Source organism: Polypterus senegalus, chromosome 7 (assembly GCF_016835505.1).
Source record: "Polypterus senegalus isolate Bchr_013 chromosome 7, ASM1683550v1, whole genome shotgun sequence".
NCBI classification, from domain to species: domain Eukaryota; kingdom Metazoa; phylum Chordata; class Cladistia; order Polypteriformes; family Polypteridae; genus Polypterus; species Polypterus senegalus.
The window spans coordinates 48033763-48060779 of NC_053160.1; the positions used below are offsets into that span (position 1 = coordinate 48033763).

General features: G+C 36.8%; 1 protein-coding gene across 1 annotated transcript in view; it reads right to left on the bottom strand.

Annotated features, from left to right (window-relative positions):
• Window positions 1-27017, bottom strand: part of dmrt1 (doublesex and mab-3 related transcription factor 1) — a 178709-nt gene that overhangs the window by 17437 nt on the left and 134255 nt on the right. The gene's annotated exons all lie outside the window — the stretch shown is intronic.

Consider the following 27017-nt stretch of genomic DNA (forward strand, 5'->3'; position numbering starts at 1 on the left):
TCCTGTACAATTACAGCAATGTATTAAGTGATTAATGAATAACATTCCTCAAAAAATATTGTCCCCATACCAATGCATCTGTTACAACTAGCCAGAGTGAAAATTGGCAGAATGGAAGCAAGTATTAGACAGTCTGAGTGCCACAGGTAAAACAAAGCACCTTGGGGGGAATATAATGCTGGCCTAACATTCTTTATGTGAATGCTTTGTTGAGATGATGGGCAGCATTAGTCAAGATGGCTTATAATGTTGTCATTATTCTCTTTTCTACTACACCCTTCAGCTCAGTCCTAGATCAGTTCGGCACACAAATAAAAAATCAATACAAACATACAATGTGAGAATAACTAATAATCTATCAACATAAAAGAAGACATGTTACTGTAGGATAGAACTTATTGGTTATTTTATCTATTTTTAAAAAGGAATTTTAGTTTTGCAATTAAAAGGCTGTATGTCACACCTTGGTATAGGGTATTTCCACATAAGGTAATACATCTATCCAATGTTACTTTAATTGCATCATACCTTTCTTTAATATTGAGGCTCATGATTGAAATCAAATAGCTGTCAGTTGGATTTGTCATCGCACTCTTGTTAATTTCTATTGTGAGTGCTGCCCTGTATCGAGTTACTAACCTGAGACATAACATCTATTTAATAATGGCAAAAGTTTCTTTCACCACTTATGCATGAGGTGTCCTGCTGGTGGGACACAGCCCTATTTCAATGTTGTTTGTGTATACTGAAGCAAACCCACAAGTCAAACAAAAGCAGTAACTATTTTTACATACCCATGGGTGCCTTCTTTCAAAATATGCAATTTGCGCATGTATAGTCCGAGGCGTGAAGCGCATCACAACTGATTGATTCTGCTTTTAGAAAAAATTTTAACAACTTCAAGCCACATACAGTGAAAGACTCATTACCATTGGATAGCAGGGTTTCAGCCGATTCTAATGATGTATAGTTGTCTACATTGGCCGTACATATTACTTGTCAGAGCTGTGCGTAATAAAGATGAAATAAATGTCTTCTTCAACACCGCATCTTTATGTATTGTTACACACAAGTCAGAGTCAGATTCTGATCACAATTTTGACTAAATTCTGCACGACACATTTGATGCAAAGACTTAATGCTACACTTGATTTGTAAGTACTGCTTTTAGTGTAACTTTAAAGCATTGTAGCATGCAGTTTTACAGTTCACATGCAATGGGTTCAATAACCATACCTGGACGCTGTCTGCTGCATGTTCTCCCTGTAAGTTTACGAGCAGTGCACTTTCAGTTTCAACTTAAAAGAGTACAAACATTGTTTTTTAAAGTTCCTGACAGTACTGTTGCACTGTACTTGTTTCATGTGAGGACACCCCCTATAATCAAATGTCACTGTATCACACTGCTCACGTTGCTGTGTATGGGCACATGACAGAAATAAAGGCATTTCAACTAGCGGCTGGTTCACGGATTAACCATCTTCACACACCCCTCCCCAGAAAGATCAACTGCAAGTACACTATTCTTTTTCTCAATTTTAATTGTGCTTGTCCATGAACACACCCCCACCCCAGAAGTCTTAAAATAGTGCGATTACAAACAGAAAATAAAATATAAGTGCAGCTTTTGGAGAGAGCAAGGGGTGTGGGATTGGGTGAAATGATGAAGCAAGCCCCCACCCTCATAACCCAGCACTGGATGAAACTGGGATAAAAATGTATGTATGTACTTTACTCCAGAGGTGAAATGCAAAGAAAAAACAACAGCAAGAAAAAAAAAATAAATAAAAATGCACTGAACTCATATGGGACAGCTGCAACAGAATGCAAGAGAAGATGTATGAATTGCAGCCCAAAATCTCCAATCTATTGTGTTTAGTGGTAAACAGAAATAGTTTTAAGGACTAGTATCAAAAATAATTTTCAAAGTAAAGGTTTGGATAGATAACAGAATTTTACTTATACAGTTACGAAGTGTTTACTTGTTGCTTCAGAGTGATATTTATATAGTGTGTTTTATTTGGTTGATATTGGTATAAACAAAATGTTTTTAATCATATAAATACTTTCTTTTTAAAAAAAAAGTGTTGAACTCTCTACTCTTTAGCCATTTGCCGCTCCTTTATTACATAAGCAGAGTAAAATACATTTATTTTTAGGTAAGTATTTTACAATAATAAATAATGCCAAAAACCAGTTAGTGTATAAGGGGTTAAGGTCAAAATGTTAATAAAAAATATGCAAAATCTTCTTTAAAGTCAAGCTGTTACATTACTGTATCTCACTACTAATGTCCTCTCTAAGCTGCAAATGTGTTCGTGTGTACAACTTTTAAAGTATCAGCACCAATTTCCCAGTAGGGCATAAAGAAGTCAATCAGGAAATCCACTACCCCACTTCACTTGTGCACAAATCATGTTAATTAACATGGACCTGGTGTATTATAATATGGAGAGCACCACATTCTCATTTAAACTCTGTTTACAGTAAGCCTGAACATTTTCCTACTTGCTGTTGCAGCTAGCTTGCTAAGGGAAATGGCACTGGGCTTTTTTGTGCATCAGTCTGCACTCAAGTATCATTTCCGTCTGTTTTGAAACATTAGTTTTTGTGCCTGGGTTTAATATAAAACCTTGCAGTTGATGCCGTCACAATTAAGCAGAACCAAATATGTTTTAATGGATGCAGAAATGTGATGGAAGAAGTCTGTGGCGGCAGAAGTTTTTAAAAAGAAGTGCGCTCGGCTTTATTCAGAGTGTGCATGGTTGTGGAGTTGGGCAGCCATGGGTTGTGTGGGGTGGACAGCAAGGTGATTGCTTAATTAGTCAGCTATTCCACATCGGCACAAGTTCTAATTACGGCTTCCAGGTAATTAGAATGGAGGTACAAGGGGAGAGTCTGAGCACAAGAGATCACAGGAGAAATGAAAGACAAAGAAAAGAACAGAGGTTAAGATGAGGAAGATGAAAAGAGTCCGGATTAGGTGAGTGGGTGCAAAAATATGGAGGTAAGTGGTCAGGAATAGTTCCCAAAAGGAGCAAGCAGCTGGTGCTTGAAGAGTAGTGTTGCTCCTGACCACTCAACAGCTTCAAGGGGGCATCAGCCTGAAGGCCATATGCTGGAAGTGGAATGGAGATGGTGCAGGGCTTGTTTGTTCCTGCAGATACTAAGGGATGTCGGCGAGGGATATGAGTCTGGCTCAGGAAGTACCATAGCTTGTATTGGTTTTTATGAGTAGAATAAGGTCTTTCCCTGCATTTTCCACTTACTCTATCTTTAAGGAAGTGAAATGTACATCACATTTTGCTTGCTTTGCTCCACTGACACCTGTAGATTTGAACAAAATGGTTTTCCACATGAAACTAGCAAGCTTAACAGGGCAAGTCATCTGGGGAATCTTATGATATCCTTACGGGACAAGATTGTTCCTGTGATTCTTTGTATAATTAATGGTGGCTTGGCTAGTGGAGTGGTACCCTCACTTTGTAAACATGCATTTGGATCCCTTGGTCTCAAGTAATATTAGGCTTATTTCTAAAGTGTGTTTTTAGCCAAAGTCCTAAAAAAGATGTTGTATCAACAATTCTATGTTTATTTTGATGATAATAAGCTGTTGGATAAATTTTAGGGTGCATCACATACTCCTTATCATTGATGCAGAGGAATTTAGTGTTTTACTTCTTCTGGACTTCAGTTCAGTTTTTGTTAAAGTTGATCAGTTTATTTTGTTGAGGTATTTAAAATCGTACAGCTGAAATTCTGGGGAAAGTCTTGAAGTGGTTTATATCAAATCTCAAGGATGGGTCTTTTTCTGTTAAAATTTGTGATTGTTTTTCTTCCTCTGCTCCATTGGCATGTGGAGTAATTTAGGGGTCTGTCTTGGGTCCTGTATTGTTCTCTTTTTATATGGTTCCCTTGACAAATATCTTGAAGGGATGCAATATTATGCATCAATATTATGCAAACTTATTGAAATATATCAGTCTCTGACATCTGAGGATACTCAACAAATCAAGTCTCTTAAATATTTTAATTAAATAAATGTGTGAATGGCAGACAGCTTTCTTCAGCTTAATGAAGACAAAAGCTGTTTTTGGCAATATGGATGACGTCAAGAATTTGAATTTAGGTGTTGGGAGTATTATACCCAGCTCAACTTTTAAGAGTCTGGGATTTATTCTTGAAATTTGACAGTCAGATACAGTTGTCAAGAGTAGTTTTTATCATTTCAAACTAATATCTAAACTCAAATCTTTCTCTCTTTTAACAAACTAGAGACATTCATGATTGAATTATTGCAATGCCCTTTACTAGGATGTTAATCAGTCTGAGCTACTTTGGCTATCAGTGCAGAAATGCAGCTGCTAGGATGCACACTGATACTAAGAAGAAGCACTGAATTTCACCAGTTTCACCTGCACTCCACTTATAGCTTTGGGCAAGGTACAGAATTCAATTTAAAGTTTGGCTTTTAGTCTACAAGGCTCTGGGTGGTCTGGCTCCCTGTTATCGCACAGAGCTAATTTGACCAGCATTATCCTCAAAGTCTTTAAGGTCTTCAGGGAAATCTTTTCTGACTAGTTATGAGAGAATACTGCAGAGATTGCTTTGCCATGAGTTTAGCGAAATCATTTAAATGTTCACAATCTTTGCCAAACTTGTAAAATATATTAGTCAATGGGGAAGTATGAACTGAATTACTTTCGAGTGGATTATAATTGTATAATGGTCATTTAAGTGTCCCTGGGGGCTAGGAAAATGCCTGCCAGCCTGGGTGAACTGATTATTGTGGACAAATATGTAATTCTGAGTAGTGACTGAACAATTCTGAATCCTCTTATGTGATACAATCCACTCTTGCATTTTGCTCTATACTTATACTATTACTATTGCAATGTATTCCTGAGGTGGCAATAATAGATTGATCTGTGAAGAGGATTAATTGTGTCCTATTCTGTGTACTGTATTGTATTTAACTCCTTTTTTGACACCCACTGCATGCCCAGCTACTTGGAAATTGCCTTTACTAAGATTTCTTCAATTTTTTCCCTACAAGTTTTTTTTTTTGTATAGTAGTTTTTTCTTATCTTCTTAGGGAGTCAAGGCTGGGGTGTTGTCAAAAAACTTGGCCTGTTAGAGCCCATTATGGCGCTCTTTGTGTGATTTTGAGCTATATATCATTACGCTCACAGAGTTCCACCCTTATGGCGCACACTGGCTGTGCCATGAAGTAGCAACAAGTAACTTCTCATTCCATTGTTTGACGTTGAGACCCTGGGAACAGCACAACCATTTTTATTGTTTCCATGTACTGTATCTATGCAGATGCTTTGAATTTTCTTCTCCCATCAAGAAGAAAGGCCCAGTAAATAGTAATATTATAGTAATAAAATACCTACACAATAACTATAATCGTAATAAACGAATAATAAAACAGCGGAGAAGCCGTGGATTAAATAAAAAGGCTGTAGCTATCAGCAGGGAGACGTGGATCCCGTGGTGAAGCAAGGAAGGGAATGTAGAGACCGGAGCGACGGACGGCCTTATATAGGCAGGCAGCCAACATGAGGGACCCAACACTGCCTCACACGGTGACCGAGCAGCAGGCTATGGACATATATATGTACGTAAGTAGGAATCAGTTAGTGTTGGGAACCCGCATACCAAATTTCTTGAAGAAGGGCCCATAAGTAACAAAGACCGTTGGAAAGTTCAATATGGCGGCCGACAGTAGCGTCATACCACTGAAATAAATACGTACATCGGTTTCGGTTAGTGGAGGGAAGCCGCCTACCAAATTTCATGAAGATGGGGCCATAAATAAGAAAGTTCAACATAGCGAACGTTGTTGACCATTATGACTGTAACGCGTAGAACTTCGAAATGAAACATGCTTAACTTTTGTAAGTAAGCTGTAAGGAATGAGCCTGGCAAATTTCAGCCTTCTACCTATTCGGGAAATTGGAGAATTAGTGACGTTGGAAAGTTCAATATGGCAGCCGACAGTGGCGTCATACCACCTAAATAAGTACATACATCGGTTTCGGTTAGCGCAGGGAAGCTGCCTACCAAATTTCGTGAAGATGGGGCCACATGAATAAGAAAGTACAATATGGCGGACGTTGTCGACTGTTATGTGTAGAATTTCAAAATGAAACCTGCTTAACTTTTGTAAGTAAGCTGTAAGGAATAAGCCTGCCAAATTTCAGCCTACTACCTACACGGGAAGTTGGAGAATTTGTGATAAGTGAGTGAGTGAGTCAGTCAGTGAGGGCTTTGCCTTTTATTAGTATAGATTTGTGAGTGGCAAAAGTATGTGAACCTTTGCTTTCAGTATCTGGTGTCACCCCCCTTTGCAGCAATAACTGCAACTAAACATTTCTGGTAACCTTTGATCATTACTGCACACCGGCTTGGGGGAATTTTAGCCCATTCCTCCGTACAGAACAGCTTCAACTCTGGGATGTTGGTGGGTTTCCTCACATTTACTGCTCGCTTCAGGTCTTTCCACAACATTTCAATTGGATTAAGGTCAGGACTTTGACTTGGCCATTCCAAAACATTAACTTTATTCTTCTTTAACCATTCTTTGGTAGAACGACTTGTGTGCTTAGGGTCGTTGTCTTGCTGCTTGACCCACCTTCTCTTGAGATTCAGTTCATGGACAGATGTCCTGACATTTTGTTTTAGAATTATCTGATATAATTCAGAATTTATTGTTCCATCAATGAAGGCAAGCCGTCCTGGCCCAGATGCAGCAAAACAGGCTCAAAACCATGATATGGCCACCACCATGTTTCACAGATGGGATAAGGTTCTTATGCTGGAATGCAGTGTTTTTCTTTCTACAAACATAACGCTTTTCATTTAAACCAAAAAGTTCTATTTTGGTCCCATCCGTCCACAAAACATTCTTCCAATAGCCTTCTGGTTTGTCCACGTGATCTTTAGCAAACTGCAGACGAGCAGCAATGTTTTTTTAGGACTTGAGCGAAAATCTGATGATGTTTTAGATCATATTTATGCAGAAAAACAGAAAATTCTAAAGGGTTCACAAACTTTCAAGCACAATTGTAGCCTACTTTCAAGCCTACTAAAGAAAGCTTTCACACTTGCCACAATCTTCTGTCCACATATATTTTCAAAGAACAATTAAAAAAAAAATTATAATAAAACATAAAAACAACATAATTATTTCTATGGAAGAAATTGTCTCCCATTCCATTGCTTTCTAACTTTGAAGGTATACTCCATTTCAACATACATATATGAATCAAAAGATGTACAAATAATGCTTATTGTTTCCTACTTATAACTTTATTTATACTTTTTAAAAAACTCTGTGGTGCTTCCTTTTCCTTGTTGCCCAAAGCATGTGCCTATTTGCTTAATGGTTAATCCATAGACTTCTTGAATGATAAAGGGGTGGGGGACGGTCCCACTTCATAGTCCAAAGACACAATCATTTACTGCGGGTGAACTTAAACCAAAAAAAGAAAAACGGTGCATACAAACTCATGTCAACCACTGACTATCACAGACTGCTGAACGTATCTGTATGCATTCATTAAATAAAATCATAAATTTATTTTATGTTGGAAGAAGTGAAATACATGTTTTCGTCCAACATTGAACAACTGGAACAGACAACATTTGGCATATGGGAGTTCAAGTAACTTAAATGTACTTAAACAAAAATGGCAACTGTTTAAATGCAGATTTTCACCAAGAAGTAGCATTCGGTGACATAAAGAGATTGTTGGTGGGCAAGAGTTCTAAAGGGGAAATGAGATACTTTCCAGGGATGACTTTGTTCTATTAGATTAAAGTGTGAAAGATGTGGCTGCTTGTACAGTATATCCATTTAAAAAAAAAAAAAAAAAAAAAAAACATATGCATACTGGTCAGGGCTTTGGCCGTCCTGATTGTCTCATTGTTACAATGTTTGTTAGGCTTTTAAAATATAATTTCATTATAAACAATTTGTTTAAAACATAGTTTCATATCTTTTAAACCTATTAAATATTCTGTCACACTTCAGTGCTGAATAATATCATCATGTCAATAATATTAGAATCCCTACTAATGTTATTACTTACATATACCTGCTTAAACTGGCTTAATTATTTTTGGTCTCATTTGAGGGCCTACACATAGCCCAACTGCACAAAATGCAAGTCAGGAAAACAGTCCTGGATAAGGTGCCAGTCCTATGGCCCTGTACTCATGAAAATACCCACACTGAGACAATTTGTAATTGCCACTTAACCTATTCTGCAATGCAAATGTGAGTAGGTAAGGAAACCTCAAACAGACACAAGGAAAATGTGTAAACCCCACACAAACAATGTCTGGGAGTAGACATCAAACACAGCACACTGAATCTGTGTGGCAGCTGTGCTGTCAACTTCAGTCTTCATATATTGTTATTTATTCAGCAGGAGATTTTATCTAAGCAACTTAAAAAAATATGCACACATGCAATACCTCTTAATTGTGAACATAGGCCTCATATGTACAAGATACAGTTACAATAAAACAATCAGCAACATGTTATCATCATTTCATCGTCACTTCCATCCTATTTAACGAGGGATGCACTCTGTTCTATATGAGTGTCCCTAGATGTCCATGCACGTACTTCTGATTATTGCACAGGCAGTCTGTTAATGCGAACTGCATGTGAAGTCACCTCATTTCTCATTGTTTAAATGAAGCACCCTGTTGTGTCATTACTCACACATATTTAACAATTAATCAATAGGCAGTTACTGTATGCCTGTGTTGATCATTTTCTAGTTTGTTTTCTGTGTTTTAACAAATCTGTGTCTTAATGTGTAATAATTCTGTATTCAGTAGTTTGTAAAATATACAGTATACTTGCATTTTACCTGAAAACCTGTCCTGCACGTTTAGCCAACATTCAGTGAAGAACACTGTACAAAAATAACAACAAGCATTTTATTATTCTGCAGAAGGCAATTAAGTGTGTGACACAGCCCCATGAGATATTTGAGTTGTGGAAAGGACTAAATAAGAACCCCAAACAGATGCTAGTGCTTTCCTGTTTTCGGCATCATCTCATTGAATGGTGATTGCAGATAAAGTGATACTAAGAAGCATAAGCAAGCTGCTTGCACATTCCCAGGGTCTATCAGTTTGGAGACATCCCTTGTTATCAGTAAAATTGACAAGGAATGTGACACTACTGCTAAGAGGACTTCAAGTCCCAGATGTCAGCAAGGGTAGGGAAGGCCTGACGGGATGTTACCATGTTGTTTGAAAGATGTTTCATTCAGATATCAGCGGGAAACGATCATTTAAAGCAAAACCGAATCATCACCTGAGAATTCTGTCTCATTTTTTCAAATCTTCGGGTTCTGACACACATATCCGCTCTCTGTGCAGTTTGTATGTTCTCCATGTGGTCTTTCACATGGCCTCTGCCCACCCAACACTCACTAAGTGTCTAGAAGCTTTTATTTGCATACTTGTCATATTACAATGCTTAAGTGTGGGAGGAGTAGTTGCCCCGAGTCAGGCTGATTCATTTGCGACAGGTTGTCTCTAAGAACATACAGATGCTGCAAAAAAGGCTTCTCTATGTGGAGTCACAAGTAGTTAGAACATACTCCCTTAATCTTCAATATTCTTTATTCATGCAACAACATTACATTATCTCAACACTGCAACATCAACATTATCTCTTAAATTATAATGGAAAACAAAGAACTTTTATGGCTCAAATTCAAATTATGTATAAATATGTATTATGTATAAATGTAAGTAATACCTTGGTGATATATCTCCCATAACACTGACTACCATCAGCTGCACTTCAGTCCACTTCATGATCACTCATCAGAGCTGCTTCTGCAGTATGCCAATTGGATTGCTTCTGTTTACTGTATCTTACTATATGTAAGTTCAACAAACAAGGCACCATCCTCAGCACTCCTCCTCTCTCCCTCGCCATAACAAACTACTAGGTGAAATCCTTTATTAATGAATTAAAGGAAAGAGTCAGTAGAGTATGATCTACCCTGGATTGACATTTTCCAAAGCCAGTGCACTAACCAACTCATATTGGCTATGTTTTAAATTGAACTCAGTACAGTACTTTGGATGCTGGGAATTACAAACAACAGGTTCTACCTGATGAATGAGGGTTAACTGACTAAAGTGGCGTCACTGACATGGTGGCAGTGGCTACAAATTAGAGATTTGTCATTATAGCAGAATGATTAGTTGGTATCAGGCAAATATAAATAAAAATAAATAAAATAAAAAAGGGGTATAGAAGCCCTGTAACATATTTTCTGAGAATACTGTATGGCACCACCTGACTGATCTAGAGATGCATGTTGTGTAGTTCTTGTCCATTTCCTGACAACTCTCCTCTTCAGATGATTTGCACACTTTGGTAAAATCCATCCATATATTCTCTAAACCTGCTTATCCAGAGCAGGGGCATGGAAAAGTTGAAACCTGATCACTATAAGCATTGGTTGGAAGACAGGAACAATTCTAAGACTGGGTGTTAGTATATTGCAGGGAAGGAAATCCTTTTCTACAAACACAGATTTGAAATTCAAAATGTGGGTGATTAAATTCTAATGCATTTGTTGTAAATAAGAGTAATCATATTGTTTATGGAAACCCAGTGTTAGCCTTCTTTCATGATACTTCACATCTCAAACAGGGCAGTGCCAGCCTACATCAAGCCATGGTGCAAACACTGTAAACTGAGTGGCATAATAAAGCAGTTCTCTGAAGACTGAAATGTAAATGTCCATATTTTTCAAACAATACTTTTGTTATTTTGTCCATACTTACTTTGTAAACATGTTTTACATGATGAGAACCATATAGATTCAACCATTCAAAAACTTCTCATCACCAGGGTGGTGATTGGATACGCTATTTACCATGCACAACTATGAGCCAGTGAGAGTATCGCAAGTCCTTCTCACCAGTGTGGCAGCAAATAGAGTCAAAGAAAGTGTGTTTATTGCTCCTGTGAATGATGCAGGTCTGAACTATTTCTTTCAAAAACAGTTTAATGTATAAAAAGAAATATACCGTACTTGCTTTATATATTATACAAAATATTATAACACACTGCACAAATTATATAGTCAATGACCAGAAAGTAGCAATTTAATGTTGCCTGTGAAGATACTCATTTCTTCTCAACTTTTACTTGAACTGCCACCTAATTTTTACCCCTTTTTTCAAAACCCTGCTTGAGAAACTGACAAAGCAGACTACTTCCAAATACACAATATTTTCTTTTTATTCATGAAACGGTCTATTCCTCATAATACATTGTATGGCTATGGACAGTTTTCTGCCCAAGCAGAAGACTTAAGTACAAGTGTGAACATGCTTAATTGTCTCATAGCTCTCTACTCCATCTTGTGGACACTAAAGAAATAGCAATGCAGTCTGAGAAAGGAGACCCCACTGTCAAGGCACGCTGTAACACACAACCTCATAACGTAAGCTGTTTAATGTAATCTGCACTGTATATACAGTACATGCCATGATTATGTAGATAAATAACTAAACACCTCTTCACTCTGTTATATATGTAGCATAGAAGGCAAAAAGCCTCTGTTGCCATGATTCAATAATTATAGTGATAATGATTACTGCTAGCACAAAAACTTAAACTTTACATTAGCAATGTACTGATACTACTGATTAGTACTAACATTGGTCCAATACTGCTCCAGGTATTTCAATATGTAGTACTGGCGCATTCTTATGGCTTTTTTGGAGTAACAAACAAAATAGGGGCAAAAAATTAAAAGACAGATAGGGCAAAAAATATAAAAATTTGTAGAACTGTTAGCTGGCTAGAAGTAAATCATTAAGTGACTTGAATATTCTTCTCATACACAAGAATGAAAATGTATCTCGTAAAGGAAAAGCTTACACTGACAGTTTTCTGGAGAAAATGAGGATGTCAGCTGTGCAAAATAGTCCCCATTACACACATAGTGCTCGTATACCAATCAAATTTCCTTGTGTGTATGATTTTTAAATTTATGCAGGGCTATTAAAGGTACAACATTTATTTCTAATAGACCAATCACATAGTAATTTGAGGTTAAAATATATTCAAATTTACTTTACACTCTTTATAATATTTGAAATAAAATTTAAAGTTTCAGATCTCTCCACACAGTTTTGTATTACTGTGGTTCTCTGTATCATCTGCTGGAGGAGCGCATGTGCAGCAAATTGCATAGTTGGGTTTGGGCTGCAATCAGACAGTCTGATTCTCTTCCTTGGTTACTTTAGCAAGAAAGCTTCTGTCAGCAACATGCAACAACAACTTTTTAGTACAGCTTCAGCAGTTATAGGTAAAAGGAGAAACAAAATGATCTGTGATAGAGCTGAAATATTTATTGTTGCTTTTAAAAAGAAACTACCTTTATTATTTGAAGGCTTAGTTAAAGTAGGTATTTATTTCATTCACCAAGAATTACAATTAGGCTGCAGTTTTTTTAATTTCATTTTTTAAAAGTTTGTACTATACTGATTGCTAAATATTAAAAATATATGCAAGTTACATTATTTTCTAACCTGCTTAAATGAGACCAGTGTCACAGGGAATGCTGGACACATCCCAGCTAGCATTGGGCGCAAGGCATGAAAAAAATCCTGGAGAGGGCTCCAGTCCAAAGCAGGGCGAATACACAAACACACCAAAATAGGGCCAATTTAGTATCGTCAATTCTCCTAACATGCATGTCTTTGGACATGGGAGCTAACTAGAACACTTGGAGGAAACTCGCACAGACATGGAGAAAATGCAAACTTCATTCAGGGAGGATGAAAAGCTGTAAGTTTAATTGATTATGGCTTCTTAAATGAAACTGTATACTTCTCATATGTATGTTTTTGAAAATGTAGCATCTTTCTTTTCTTTGTAATTAAAGTTATCATATTAGCCTACAGTGTTCAATAAATACTAGGTATCAGCTAAATGCTATCAGTGCATTCTTAGTTTAACGAGTACCTGCAAAGGTTGCTCAGGGATGTCACTATTTGAGCTATGCAAAGAAGACATGCAAATAAGGTTATGGAACAACGACACCCAGTGCAGCTACAGGCAGTATGTACAGTATTATTGCACGAATATAAGAGCTTTGCGCAAAACTATTTTTTAATTTTGTTTCCATAGATACTATGACTTCTCCTGTATGCTACAGTTGTGTCCAGTCTTCCTAAATAAATATATAATACAATTTAAAATATGTTAAAAGAGAATGTATGTTTTAATTAAAACTAATCTTCCTCTTTTGCAGCAAAGAATGAATAAGCATACTGTGCAAAACGTTTACCATCTATAGAATCAGAGGGACATTTTACCATTTGTTTCTTGCTTAATGCTAGAAGGCTGAATATTTTGCTTTTTTCTCAAACACAATTTGGTATACCCAATGAGAACTAAACACAGTGCAGGTAACTCATCTCCTTTATACCTAAATGTTAAAGCCAGTGGAACCTTTGCAAATATGCTTTTAATATCTGGCATTCTGAAATGACATCATAAAATAACAGCACGATGATTGGATTTTTCATGCAGAATTTCTATAATATAAACATTCTAGGCAATGACTATTCTTACTTGTGTTTTATTGATAATTATGTGCTATTTATCATTCCACACTTCTGAATGCTGACTGCCATATGTTGCAAAAGAATGAAAAAGTCCCATGCAATTTTTACATTTTGTCCCACGGGATACTTGTCCCAATGCACATCTCTAAAGCACATCTTCAATTGCTAGCACAATCATTTGCTGTATATTAAATTAGACTGTATATTACATGTGATAATGGTGAGTGATATTGTATTGTTCTTGTCTTTGGTGTTACAACCAGAAACTAAACTGCAGCCAAAATCTACTTCACAAAAGGAGATAGCATCTTGTTAAAATTTCACTCTGCCAAAGATTTATTAAGATAGAGTGAAACTGAATAGAATTACAAAATATTACCTGCTTGAAATAAGCATAAATTCATCATATATTTGTATTCATCCAATTACTTTATAAAATACTTACAGGCTTTGCTTAGACAGGACTAACAAACAACACACTCTACTTGCAAAGCATGCAGTCTACTGAGTAACTTTCTATAATTCTGCTTTTCTTCATTTCAGCTATTAACATAAACATTCAAGAGGCGGTGCTAACTATTCAAAATCATTCAAAATAACACAGCTATACTGTAAGGCATAAAATTAAACACATAAATGCCTGGAACGTGGAGTCTGTTAAGTGTCTGCGTGGCTGTTTTGAATGCACTAACTGGTCTGTGTTTAAAAAATCCTGTACTGACACTGATGACTGCAAGCAGTTATATAAAATTCTGCAAGGGTGACATAAATTCTGTCAAATCAGTCAAAATATATGCTAACAAGCCAAGGATTACCAGAGAATTAAAATAACTGATAACCAGAAAAACAGGACATTTAAACATGGAACATTAACTCAAAAGAAAGGACTGCAGAAAAAAGTAAAACATAAAATCAAGTGAGCAAAGCTGAAGTACTGTATAAGGACAAAAGTGAGAATGAGCTGTAGACTGATAACCTGAGCTCGCTGTGGAATTGCACGAAGATGAAGCTGACGTTTACACAGAATGTAATAATAGGGTTTAATTTGCAGGTGCTGAAACCCAGTATTAGTTGGGTCAAAAATTCAATGGATTCTACTCAAGATTTTAGACACAGGATTTTGCTTTGGAAATTAGTCAGCAAAAAAAGACTCAGAAATGGAGCCAGGAATCAGCCTTTCTTTGACCAGAATTAGGTCAGAAAAGTCCTAAAACAGACTAAAGTAAAAAAGCTAAGATCCTGAGAGAATAAATGAGTGTATGTGGGTGTATGGTTCACTGCTGTACAGAGTAGCTCTATCCAATATTCCATTGCAAATAAGAGATGACTTTAGATTTACAGCAAGTACCCATTAGTAAAAAGTACACACCCAAAACCATTAAGTGACTTCACACTGGTGGCCTTAACTGCTCATATCATAAAATCCTTTGAGAATTTAATTAAGGAACCACTACATAACAAAACCCAGGCTAATATGGACCCTTACCAATCTGCATACACAGTTAAGTGGGTGGGGTGGGGGGAGGTAATGCAATACTTCAGAATGTACCTTGTGAGCATTTGTAAGGATGAAAAAAAGCAAGATTGCTATACAGTGGAACTTCGGGTCACAAATGTCTCAGACCACGTATAAATTGGGTTATGAACAAAAAGTTCCCTGTGGAGAGAGAGACAGAGCATGAGAGAGAGAAGGCAGTTAAAGGATGCACCAGGCTTGTTTTTAAAGAGACTGCTTCGAGCATTGTTTTAATCTCAATGTATTTAATGAAGACTTTTTTCTATTGGATTTTAACCTCCACTTCACTTCTGCTTTTAAGGGATCATTTATTTATTGAAGGATTCTGGAAGCACTGCATTTTAATCTGGACTTTGTTTTTGATTGTTGTTTTGTTTATTTTAATAAAAGCACTTGGCACTTTTTTCACCATCCGATTGCTCCGTTGTAGTGCCTCACTGTCGTGGTCATCAGTAACTTTACCGATGGTGATGGGTTTAAGGGCTCCCGGAACCGAGATAGGAGCATACAGCGAACCCGCATCTTCACAGACTACATCCAGTTCCTCCTCACTTCCTTCATGCCACAACTTGATTCATGCAAGGTTAGTTTTCTTGGTTGTTAATGGTTAGTTTTTGTATAAATTACGGATTTTTCAAATGTTCATTTTTTCCCTGTACTTAAAACTCATTAAAAAAAGTGTTTTCAGAGAGCGGTTTGTAAGGCTATAGCGTGAACTCTTGCAATGTTAGTTTTCACTGTTCAAGGTTTTCTCAGTGTTATTCAATGTTTTTACAATTAGTTTACTATTATACTGTGCATTCTATGGTATAATTAAGTATTTTTATGCTAACAAAATCTTTAAAAAAAAAATATTTACCTACAGCTCGTATGGTCCGGAACGGATTAATTGTATTTACATGCAATCCTATGGGGGAAGTTACTTTGGGTCACAACCAAATCGGGTTGCGACCAGAGTTTTGGAACGAATTACAGTCGTGACCCGAGGTTCCACTGTATTTAGATTTCTTGTCAGCTTTTAATACAACTTAGCCCCACACTTTAGTTGATAATCTGGTTGATAAATAGTGTCAGGAACTTGGTGGGGTGGATTCTGGACTTTTTAACAGAGCACAAACAGACAAACAGGGTGGTAATGGCTCTTTTTCTTATTTTCTGAATACATCTACTGGGTCACCACAGGGATGCTGACTGTCTCCTCTTTTGTTTATCTCATACACAAATGACTACATTAATTTATGCAAGGACAAACATAGCATGAAATCTGTAGATAACTCTTTATTTAATGATGTAATCGCTCCTTTTTATTGCTAAATATTTGTTAGATAAAATATATGGTTGTAGATCCCATTTGCTGCCTTGACTGCACTATCTCAATGTTAATTAATGGGGAGAGTGGGGAGACAGTCGAGTGCTACATATATTTAGTCCCTTGTAGACGATTGTTGCGAATTTGCATCAAACCGCTTCCAGGTTGAATGCAGCCGAGGTGTCACACGTATCCCGCTAATATTGGTTGCTGTGCATTCGATACGTTCCAAGGATTGTATTGAAAGCGCTTCTCATCCCATCTAGCGGTCGTAGTGGAAATACATATAAGCTTATTGTTTTCTTTTATTGCTGTTATTTCAGAATAGACTACATGTGATGAAAATTCCGTAAGTTATACGCTGTTTTCGCTATGTTGCTTTTTCGCTATAATCGGATGCATATGAATAATATTGTATTTTGGTGCAATATCGTAGAAATTCGAATTCCGGTGCATAGATTTCAAATGCTTTGCCTTTTGATCCTAGTTAATTTCTAGAATTAATGTAAAAATAGCATACTGAGATATAAATGCGATTTCTGCCCTTTATTTTGAGGCAGACCTAAATGAACACATCAGCTTCCTACAGGAAGCGAGCTGGTGGACTTCAAATCAGGGTTCCACCAGTTGAAAGTGATGACAGCTGTCTCAGTGATAGTGAGGATAGTAATGAAGACTACATACCTACACCATTATCAAAAGGTGATGTTTCTGAAGATGAAAGCAGCAGTAATGAGTACTGACAATAAAAGCAGCAGTGATGAAGACTCTGACAGCAATCATGATGCACCTGCTGGCACCAGTGCTACTGGTGCAAATAGGCGACCAGCTGCTACTGCAAGAACACAGAATAGGTAGTGTGGAAAACAACAGAACTCTGCAAAAGACATTCCAATTTGGCAAGCTGTTCTTCCTGATGCTGATGAAATCAGACTGCCCATTTAGTACTTCCGAGATATTTTGATGCTGACCTTTTAGATAGTATTGCTGAACAAACTAATCTATATTGCATGCAAAAAAATCCAAAGAGTGCCCTCAAATTGGATCGAAATGAATTGGAGCAGTTTATTGGCACTGAAGTGTACATGAGTGTTGTACATGTCAGGAATGTACTGGTCCAGTGAATGTCGAGTAGCACAGGTGGCTGATGTGATATCCCGAGACAGATTGGAACAAATTAAAAAATTAATTCATTTCAATGACAATAGCAACATGCCAGCCAACAACGATAGAAATTACCATAAGCTTTTCAAAATCAGGCCAATTATTGATTCACTTCTCCCAAAATTTCACGGTCTCCCACAAGATCAAATGTTGTCTATTGATGAGCAAATGGTGCCATTCAAAGGTAGTCTAGTCTAAAGCAATATATCCCCAAGAAGCCATTCAAATGGGGATACAAAATCTTTGTGCTTTGTGATACAAAAGGCCTGTTACATTCATTTGACATATTTGCAGGGAAAATAGATCCTGTACCTGGAGAATCTAACATTGGTACAAATGGAAACATTGTGCTAAACCTTGCACAAGTTAATTGTGGTGCTCTCAATCATTTGCTGTATTTTGACAACTGGTTTTCTTCCTTGGATTTGTTTGTTGCTCTTGCAAACAAGGGATTACCAGCCGTTGGGACTGTGCAACAAAGTCACCTGCAAGGGTGCAATTTCAGCATAGACACCGATATGAATAAGAAGGGAAGAGGGACATTTGAAGAGAAAAAGGTTGTTGTAGACAATGTAGAAATAAGAGCAGTAAAATGATTTGATAATAGAGGGATGATCATTGTCAGCACTTTTGCCAGTGCCCAGCCTGTTTCTAACGTAGAAAGATGGAATTGAAAGTCGAAAAAGAAAGTGTCTATAGAATTCCCAAACATCATCAGCCTGTACAACAAGTTCATGGGCGGTGTTGATGCTCTTGACACACTAATGGCATATTATTGCATCCACATAAGGTCAAAAAAGTACTATCATAGGTTCTTTTTTCATTTTGTTGATATGGTCATTGTAAACAGCTGGTTGTTGTATCGACGTGACTGTGATTCACTGGATGTTCCAAGAAAGAAGCAGAAGGATTTGCTTGCTTTTAGAACATCAATTGCACATGCACTCTGCATGCAAGGCAAGGATATGTCAAGGAAGAAGAGGGGGTGGCCTTCATCTGATGTTGAAAGGGAATTTGAAAAGAAGAAACATCGAGGTCCAGCTAAGGCTATCCCAACACTGGAAGTCCGTTCAGATGCTGTGGGTCACTGGCCAGTGGTTAAAAGTGGACGGCAACGCTGCAAATGCCCAAATTGTAAGGGCCAGACTGTAATCAAATATTCAAAGTGCAATGTTCACCTGTGCCTCAACAAGCACAACAACTGCTTTCGAGAATTCCATGAGTAAGACTGTTTCTCCTCATGTGACTTTTTGTTAATTTCATGACATTCTACTGATTCTTGGAAAATGTTTGTAATTTGGATTGTTGACTGGAGGAACTGATCAATAACTGCATCAATAAAATAATATACATACCTGAGAGTGGAAAATTTGTTACTATTATACCCAATTATGCCTAATGTCGCTAATTTGCATCATACCTAAATTTATATCTAATATATGTGCTATGTTCAAATTAACAATCTCTACTTTATTTAGCATCTATTTGACAGCAAAACACAAATAATTTATTTTTTTATATAACTGTAAATAAATTCAGGCAACAAGGGGTTGGGGCAATTTTTGATAATAGGCTAAATTTTTATCTTAACACAGAATGAACTTGTAAAAAAGGGCAGACATAACTTTTCTTTCTTAGGAACACAATAGTTTTAAAGATTACAAGACCATAAAGAGTCTTTATTTATAAGCCCTTTATTGAATCTATTGTTACATTTGCTTTTATAAATCGATCAGCTACTACATTAAAACCATCTGTATAGTATTGTGTACGTCCCACCCATGCCACTAAAACAGCTCCGGCCCTTCCAGAAATGGGCTCCATGAGATCTCTGAAAGTGTTCTATACTAATGCTTCAAACATGGACTGCTATAAGTGAAAATTGAACAAGAAGCACTGAATTAACAATATACTTTAACATTTATCTTATTTTTTACACTATTAGTAAATTCAAACAGTTAATACACCCTAACAGTTTAGCTGTGTAAGGTTTCCTCACTTGTTATTAATAGGTAAATATACTATATTATTCTGACAGATCTTCATTTTTACATTATTGGGAGAAAACCTGTTTTGTTTCTAGTGTGCTTTATTGGGTGACATCACCTCTTATGGACAGAATGAGAGTAGACTGGTGGAACATCCATCCATCCATCCATTTTCTAACCCGCTGAATCCGAATACAGGGTCACGGGGGTCTGCTGGAGCCAATCCCAGCCAACACAGGGCACAAGGCAGGAACCAATCCTGGGCAGGGAGCCAACCCACCGCAGCTGGTGGAACATTACTTTCAAATACTTTCTTTCTTAACCACTGATGTATTATGAGAGATTTTCTGTCATGTGAAATGATTTGAAAGTTGAAAACAACCAGAACAAAATAAGACACTTTAGTAAAACACTAAAAATAACTAAAAAAAATTGCAAATATCTGCATTATAAAGAAATGTGAAAGGCAAAAAATAAAATACAAACAATTGTGATCATTCACCAACTTTGTAAGTTAGAATATCAAAGGTCTGAAAAAATAAAATTTATTGTGCTTTTTATTAATTCATTGACCTAATAGTTTACATCAGAGCAAGTAAAACATAATCCAGTTCAAAATAAAATTAGTATAATGTATGGAGGAAAAAATTATAATTAATATGTCTTATCTTTACCTAGTTGGGAGAAATAGACTAGGCAAATAGGCAAAGGCTAATTTTAGATCAATGTAAACAACTTCTTGTCAAATTTTCTGTTTCTTTTTAATCAAAATTTTTTTATTTTGTTCTAGTTTCAGATGAGGTCAGACTGTTATTAGTTTATCTGAGGGATAAACTAAGAAAAATAAAGGAAGTGACCTGGTGCTGGGCAATACTGACAAAAGTCAATATTATGATACTCACTCAACATATCACAATATCTAGTAATATTTACATATGTATATATAAGGATAATACTGTGCCTACAGAGTGTTAGTAGTCTATGCCAAAAAGATGTACTTAACTTTTGCACAGTATTTCAAAATTTAACTAGACAAAGAACATTCATCAGAATGGAAATTTACTTTTATATTCTTTACGCATTGTGAAATGCTCTTTCAAAACAATCCTAATAATTATCTGCAGTCACTGTAATAAAAGCACTAACCAAAAAACATTTTAATTAACTTTTACTGGGCACTACTTTAAGAAATTCATATATGCAAACAACAAAAACTGAAAAAATAGACAGATACTATACTTTGGTTTGCTCTATTGAGAAGTTCAAATATGTAAGCAGTATGGACAATACAGAATATAAAAACAATGAATGGTTCAATTAAAAAATTATGGCTGATCACAAAGTTTGGTTTCTAGTGCAGACATAGACATGTGCATTTATTAACTTGCCATTCTAAGAACTGTCACGGGTTGTGGGCCAGAAAGACAAGCTTATTTATCTACACTGTTAGTCTTGAATAATGTTCTATGACAACAAACAATGTTTATACTAAATACCCCTTCAAATGGGGCACTAGTTGCAGGAATATACAGGCACTTTTGCTAGGTAGCATATTCTAGGTAAATTGCAACCACTGTAGAAGATCACACTTACTGTCTGCATCATTCATCTGCAGATATCTCTGCAACTTTCTCTCAATTGCTTGCCTACTGGCAAGACAGGTGCTGAGCTTTTTTCTTCATCTGCTTTGGTTCTCACCAACCAAATTTAATGTTCCTTGTACAAGCTCTCATTGTGGTTGCCAATTTCTTGATCTGTAGAGGATGTATTATGCAAAAGAATTCTCACAAGCTCATTTGCTAAGCTGTTTTTGATTAATTCTACCTGTCACACCTTATATAGCTGGTTCTGAGGCAAGAATCAATAAACTATGCCATGTCTAGAAGATTGTCAATGAGAAGATCCTAATACATGTCAATAAAGTATTCCAGTGTACTTGTTTTAAACCTTCTAGTTAGGTCTGCATTACCATCTGACACTTTCAAGACACTGTCACTAAGGAGCCTGAGAAATGGCTTTAGATATGACACAATGACAAACTGCTCTCAGGATAGTGCAGCTGTGAAGCCAAGGCTTTAATTACTGCCTCAAGAACAAGCATGTCATGTCAGGTAGGAACCAAATGTCTTATTTTCCTATCAGCTGCCAGAACCTGGGTTATGGGTCTTGCTTGCTCAAGCATCAGTTCAATCACTTTTGGTGGGAACACCATATATTAGATGTTGCTATAACTAGATTATGGCTTGGCAAGTCACATTCAGCTTGTGCAGCTGACATTTCCTTCCACGTGAATAAGAAAGTGCTTACCACTTACAAACATCAACTGACTGCTCAATACAAGAGTTCTTCAAATATTTTTCTGTGAAATAAAAATAGACCAACACACACAGAAAATAACAATTATTCAAATATGATTATTAAATTTAACATTCAAAAGTCTTTGCATTTATCTTTTAAGCAATACACTACTTAATTTGAGCCTTTTGAACATTTACCACACACCTTTTTTCTCTCTCTCACACACACAGTACTCTTGCCTCTCATTTGTGTGAATGCTTTTGACAGACACATTTCCTGCTCTCTCAGCTCTTATAAATTGTTAAGTTCCCAAATAAAGAAGACATATTATGTCTTCATCTTATTGAAGAATTTCATCACGAAGGGTTATCAACAGAAAAAACGAATACATGGGCAATCCTAGCACCGAGAAACGATGAAGTCAAATGAATTAACGCCAAAAATGTCTATCGGTTACACGACTAATTGGTTAAATGCATATGAATAGACTATGCTGAAATAGTTGGTGATGATCGTGCGGAAGATGAAAACATTAGCTTACAATATCCCGAAGAATATCTACAACCGTTAACACCATCTGGTCTTCCACAGCACGAATTACTACTGTAGAAAGAAGGATGTATCCAAGAAAGGTAGTGTAGTACATCTTCCGTGGATAACATTAGAATTCGAAAAAGTTGTTTTATTTAATAGAGAGAAAGAAACGAAATTCAATCATGGGCAGTTATACATTGTGTTGTCACGATGAAAGTCAAACACAGATTCAAAATTCAATGTTAAATTGACGAAAATGTAATTAAACAAATTGTTTTTACTTGTTTTACAGTAAAAGTGTAAGTTTAAAAAGTATTTGTGTATTAATTTCAAAGCCAAACAGAAAGAAATTATATTACACAATGACTAACTCTAAAGTAACATGAAACATAATTTACTTTCAAATTATTTCGTTTTACTATTTTTAAATAGAGTTAATTACTCGTAATGTAAAATAGTTCTGTTATGCATAAGTAACAATTCCCAAGAAAATAACAATCATGTTTAAATTGTACATCCACATCCTCATACATGAGCATCAGAACCGTAAAGAGGCTAGAGCGTAGCGCAGGCCCAGGGGTTGGCAAGAGAAGTGAGCAGGGAGCAAGCCCCACTAGCCCCACCAAATCCTATATGATTTTGTAAATAAATGTTATTGTTTTCCTCTTACCAAGCATTTACTTCACCAATGGCAGTTTGGGGGGAAAAAGAGGACACTGACATACGATACTGAGATTCTTTATATTTAAAATTGTAGCTGTTGCAATTTAAAAAAAATTGCAATACATTAAATACATTTACAAAATTGCAATACATTAAATCGTGATTATGATGTAAAAACATCTTATTGTCTATGTATTTTTCCTGACTTACCAGCTGCCAGATGTAGACATTGTCCAAAATACTGTAATCTCATCCAGTCTTTGAGATCCATGGCTTGAATCATACTGTCAGCGCTGCCAGCAGTCATGTACACTAGGTTATCTCCTTTTAGCCCACAGCTCTCAAGTGCCTCTTTCAGCCCTAATGTCAACAACTCACACTTGTAATCCTCAGGAAAGTATGAGATTGGAAAATACTTGATTATTAGTTTCCAGTCCTCATTAATACAGTGTAAAGTCAAACTTATATATAGTTCAGATATACAGCTTGAACACAGACTTGTTGTCCCCACAAAATAACCAATTTATTTAATCTTTGACCTGTCTTTTTGCCTGCATTCTTCATACTTTTGTGGGATGGTTGCTTTGGTGAATTAATATTGGCATTAATTACTTGGGGTCTAGCATTTCGAAGTTTTTGAATCCCACTTTTCCACCATTTAAACAGGAAACTCTGTCATAGCTTTCGTAATTTTATTCTAGCATTTACTTTTTTACTTATATGGACATTTGCTGACAAATGAATTGGTGATTGTAAATTGGCTTAAAGTTGATTACGCTTTAATGTCCTGCATCATGTCAAAAGAGGCCGTAGCTCACCTTTTTCAGACACACGCTGTATTTAATAGTGTGGCTGCTCCTGAGGTGTACAAAAAGACTGCCTGAATTGTCATCCTTTGCAGCAACGTCCCTCTTGCAAAGTTTATATATTACATTAATTTGACCAGTGTCTGTATTTATAAATCCTAACCATGACCAAATGATAGATACAACATTTAATTTCTGAATCAGTTCTCTGCTAGCAGCACCTTGTTTCTCTGACATCCATTATTTTTTTTTACTTAGCTGCCAAATTTTTAAATTGTTAATACATTTTTTTATCAAAAAAATATAATGGAGAAAATATTTTAATATCATTACAATGTAACATTTTTTTCCATTTATTAACTCCATTTGTAAAACACAAATGGACTTACATGCCTTGATTCATCCATCCATTATCCAACCCGCTATATCCTAACTACAGGGTCACAAGGGTCTGCTGGAGCCAATTCCAGCCAATACAGGGTGCAACGTAGGAAACAAACCCCGGGCAGGGCAAACATACACACACCAAGCACACGCTAGAGACAATTTAGGATCGGCAATGCACCAAACTGCATGTCTTTTGGGAGGAAACCGGAGCAACCGAAGGAAACCCATGCAGACACGGGGAGAACATGCAAACTCTACGCCGGGAGGACCCGGGAAGTGAACCCAGGTCTCCTTACTGAAAGGCAGCAGTGCTACCACTGCATCACCATGCCACCCTACCTTGATTCATTTAAAATAAATATATTTGGGCACTGACTTGATGTCTTTTGCACTCAATAATTAGAAAGGCACAGAGGGAGAAGAGGGCTGGAGGAGACAGCAAGATGCGTAGGAATAAAAAAACAAGTGTGGTTAACACTTACAGGTAACCATGAGTGACTTTTTGTGGGTTTCATATATGCTTTACAGGCATGTGAAGTGTCCTGATTTCACTTTTGTTGGAATCATGTAATTTTCAACACACTAAATAGGGGCATGTTTTCCAAGTATAAGCTGCACTAGAGCTTGACTCTTAACACTAGATTAACCCTACTGACTCTCTCTTTCTTTCCTAGGACACGAAGCAGAAACGGACAATGGCCAACTGTGAGATGGAGCGTGTTGTAGAAGAACTCCAGGCCCGTGAGAACCAGATCCAGCAGACAATTGAATCTGAGGGAACCGAAGGCTCACCTGTTAAAAGAGTCTTCCTCAGCAGCTGAGATCGTCACAAGTTGCCTTCATTCAACAAATTCAACCCCACCCAGTGCCACACTCTCACTTTGCCAAGTGAGTTTTACGGCCATGCCCATCCGAAGAAACAATGTTGATAAGGATATCGGGGTTGCTTCAGCTATGCAGGAGGGGACACAAGGCTAGATCACCTCCACTGGCTCAGGCAAACATCGCCATCCAGAACCACTCTGACGATCTACGCTCCCCTATAGTGCCGGCAGACACTGGAGTTATATTTGTTATTGGGGATTCAATTGTTTGCAATCTCGATATTTCTTGCCCTAAAAAGAAATCTTTTGTTTCTTATTTTCTCAGTGTTCGTTTATGAGATATTACGAGAAGGGCACCAACAGTCTTTGAGAAGCTTAAGGACAGGGCTGTTGTGATCAACATAATACATGCCAGAGTAAACGACACACAACATCGAAAGTCTGTGGTTTGTAAAGCGGATTTTGCACTGCTTATTAAAGTCACAAAGGAGAGGACCCTGGCAGCGAGAATCTTCATTCCAGGTCCTCTCCCACTACCTAGAAGATCTGATGAATACCACAGTCATCTGCTGACAATAAACAACAGGCGGTTTCTTAAGTTCCACCTTATGATGCCCTCTCATTAAAACTGCACTTTCTCATCTATAATTATGTTATTAGTAAGTGTTAACTGTGAACCGATGATATGAACATGAAATAGTGTGTTGACAACTGTCTAATCACATTAGATTAAAAAAACCTAAAACAATACTGTTTTATCTTGGTAGAGTAATATATTTTAATCTACTTTCCCCTATTGTATTATTAATATGTAGCCTTAGAATGCCTAATCTCACAGACTTACCACTTTTTATAAGGTATTATTGTATATAACTTATCCCCACCTTCCCTTCTATATCTATAACCTCAGGCAATTAGATGTAGTAAAAAGACAAGCAGGAGTTAAGTTACACATAAAATAATGAATTATTTATAATATTCATAAATAATAACAAAATGCAAAGTACTTTTGAATATTGGCAACCATATAACCTGATGAAATGGTGATGTGTAGCTCAGGTGGCACACAGACTTGTAGTTACTTAAAATGTCTCTAGTTAAGGCATCATTGGTGCTCAGCTTTCTTCTGAACAGGTCTCAAGCCTGTTCAATATGTCTGCTGAGCTGTGCTATTTGTTGTGCTGTTCCTGTCAGTTAATGGTGTGATGGTCTTCATCAGTTGTTAACAATAGAGAGAGAGTGAGATAAAGCAAGCAAATTTATGGGTTTTCCGTCCAACCCCTACAGCCAATAGGACATCATGGTACTTGAAGGCCTCTGAGACAAGCCAATTCCAAACAGCCATACCTCAGACCAATGGGGAAATTAGAACATCTTAACACCTGCCCCCAAACCATATGTTAACGTAATCTGGCTTCCTTGCGGGTGTTGAAAAACTTTAGCAGAGAAATACTCAAAATGGTTTAAAACACATCCCCCAAATCCTGTCGTAAAATTATAAAGAGACTTAATCGTAAACGTGGGGGCAAACATGAATGCCTCTCACCAAAGTAGCACTAAATTACATTGCTTTGCCTAAATTACAAATAAAGACATACAAAACATTTATCAAGTTATATGCAAAATCTCACATCACAACAAATACTAATTCACTGCCAATAAATGTGGAAGTGTTCGGGGCCAGAGAAGTAAAATAATCAATGCGGGAAGTGACTAACGTGTGAGTAAGGTTAGCAGTGCTGTTTAGTGTGATAAAAAAAAAAAACATGTAACAGTACTGACATGGGATTCAAAAGACAGCGTACTATCAAAGATAACCTCCAAACTCTTAACCTGAAGGGAGGAGTAGACTGAGGTACCATCAATGTAAAATGAAAAATTATCAGATTTTGA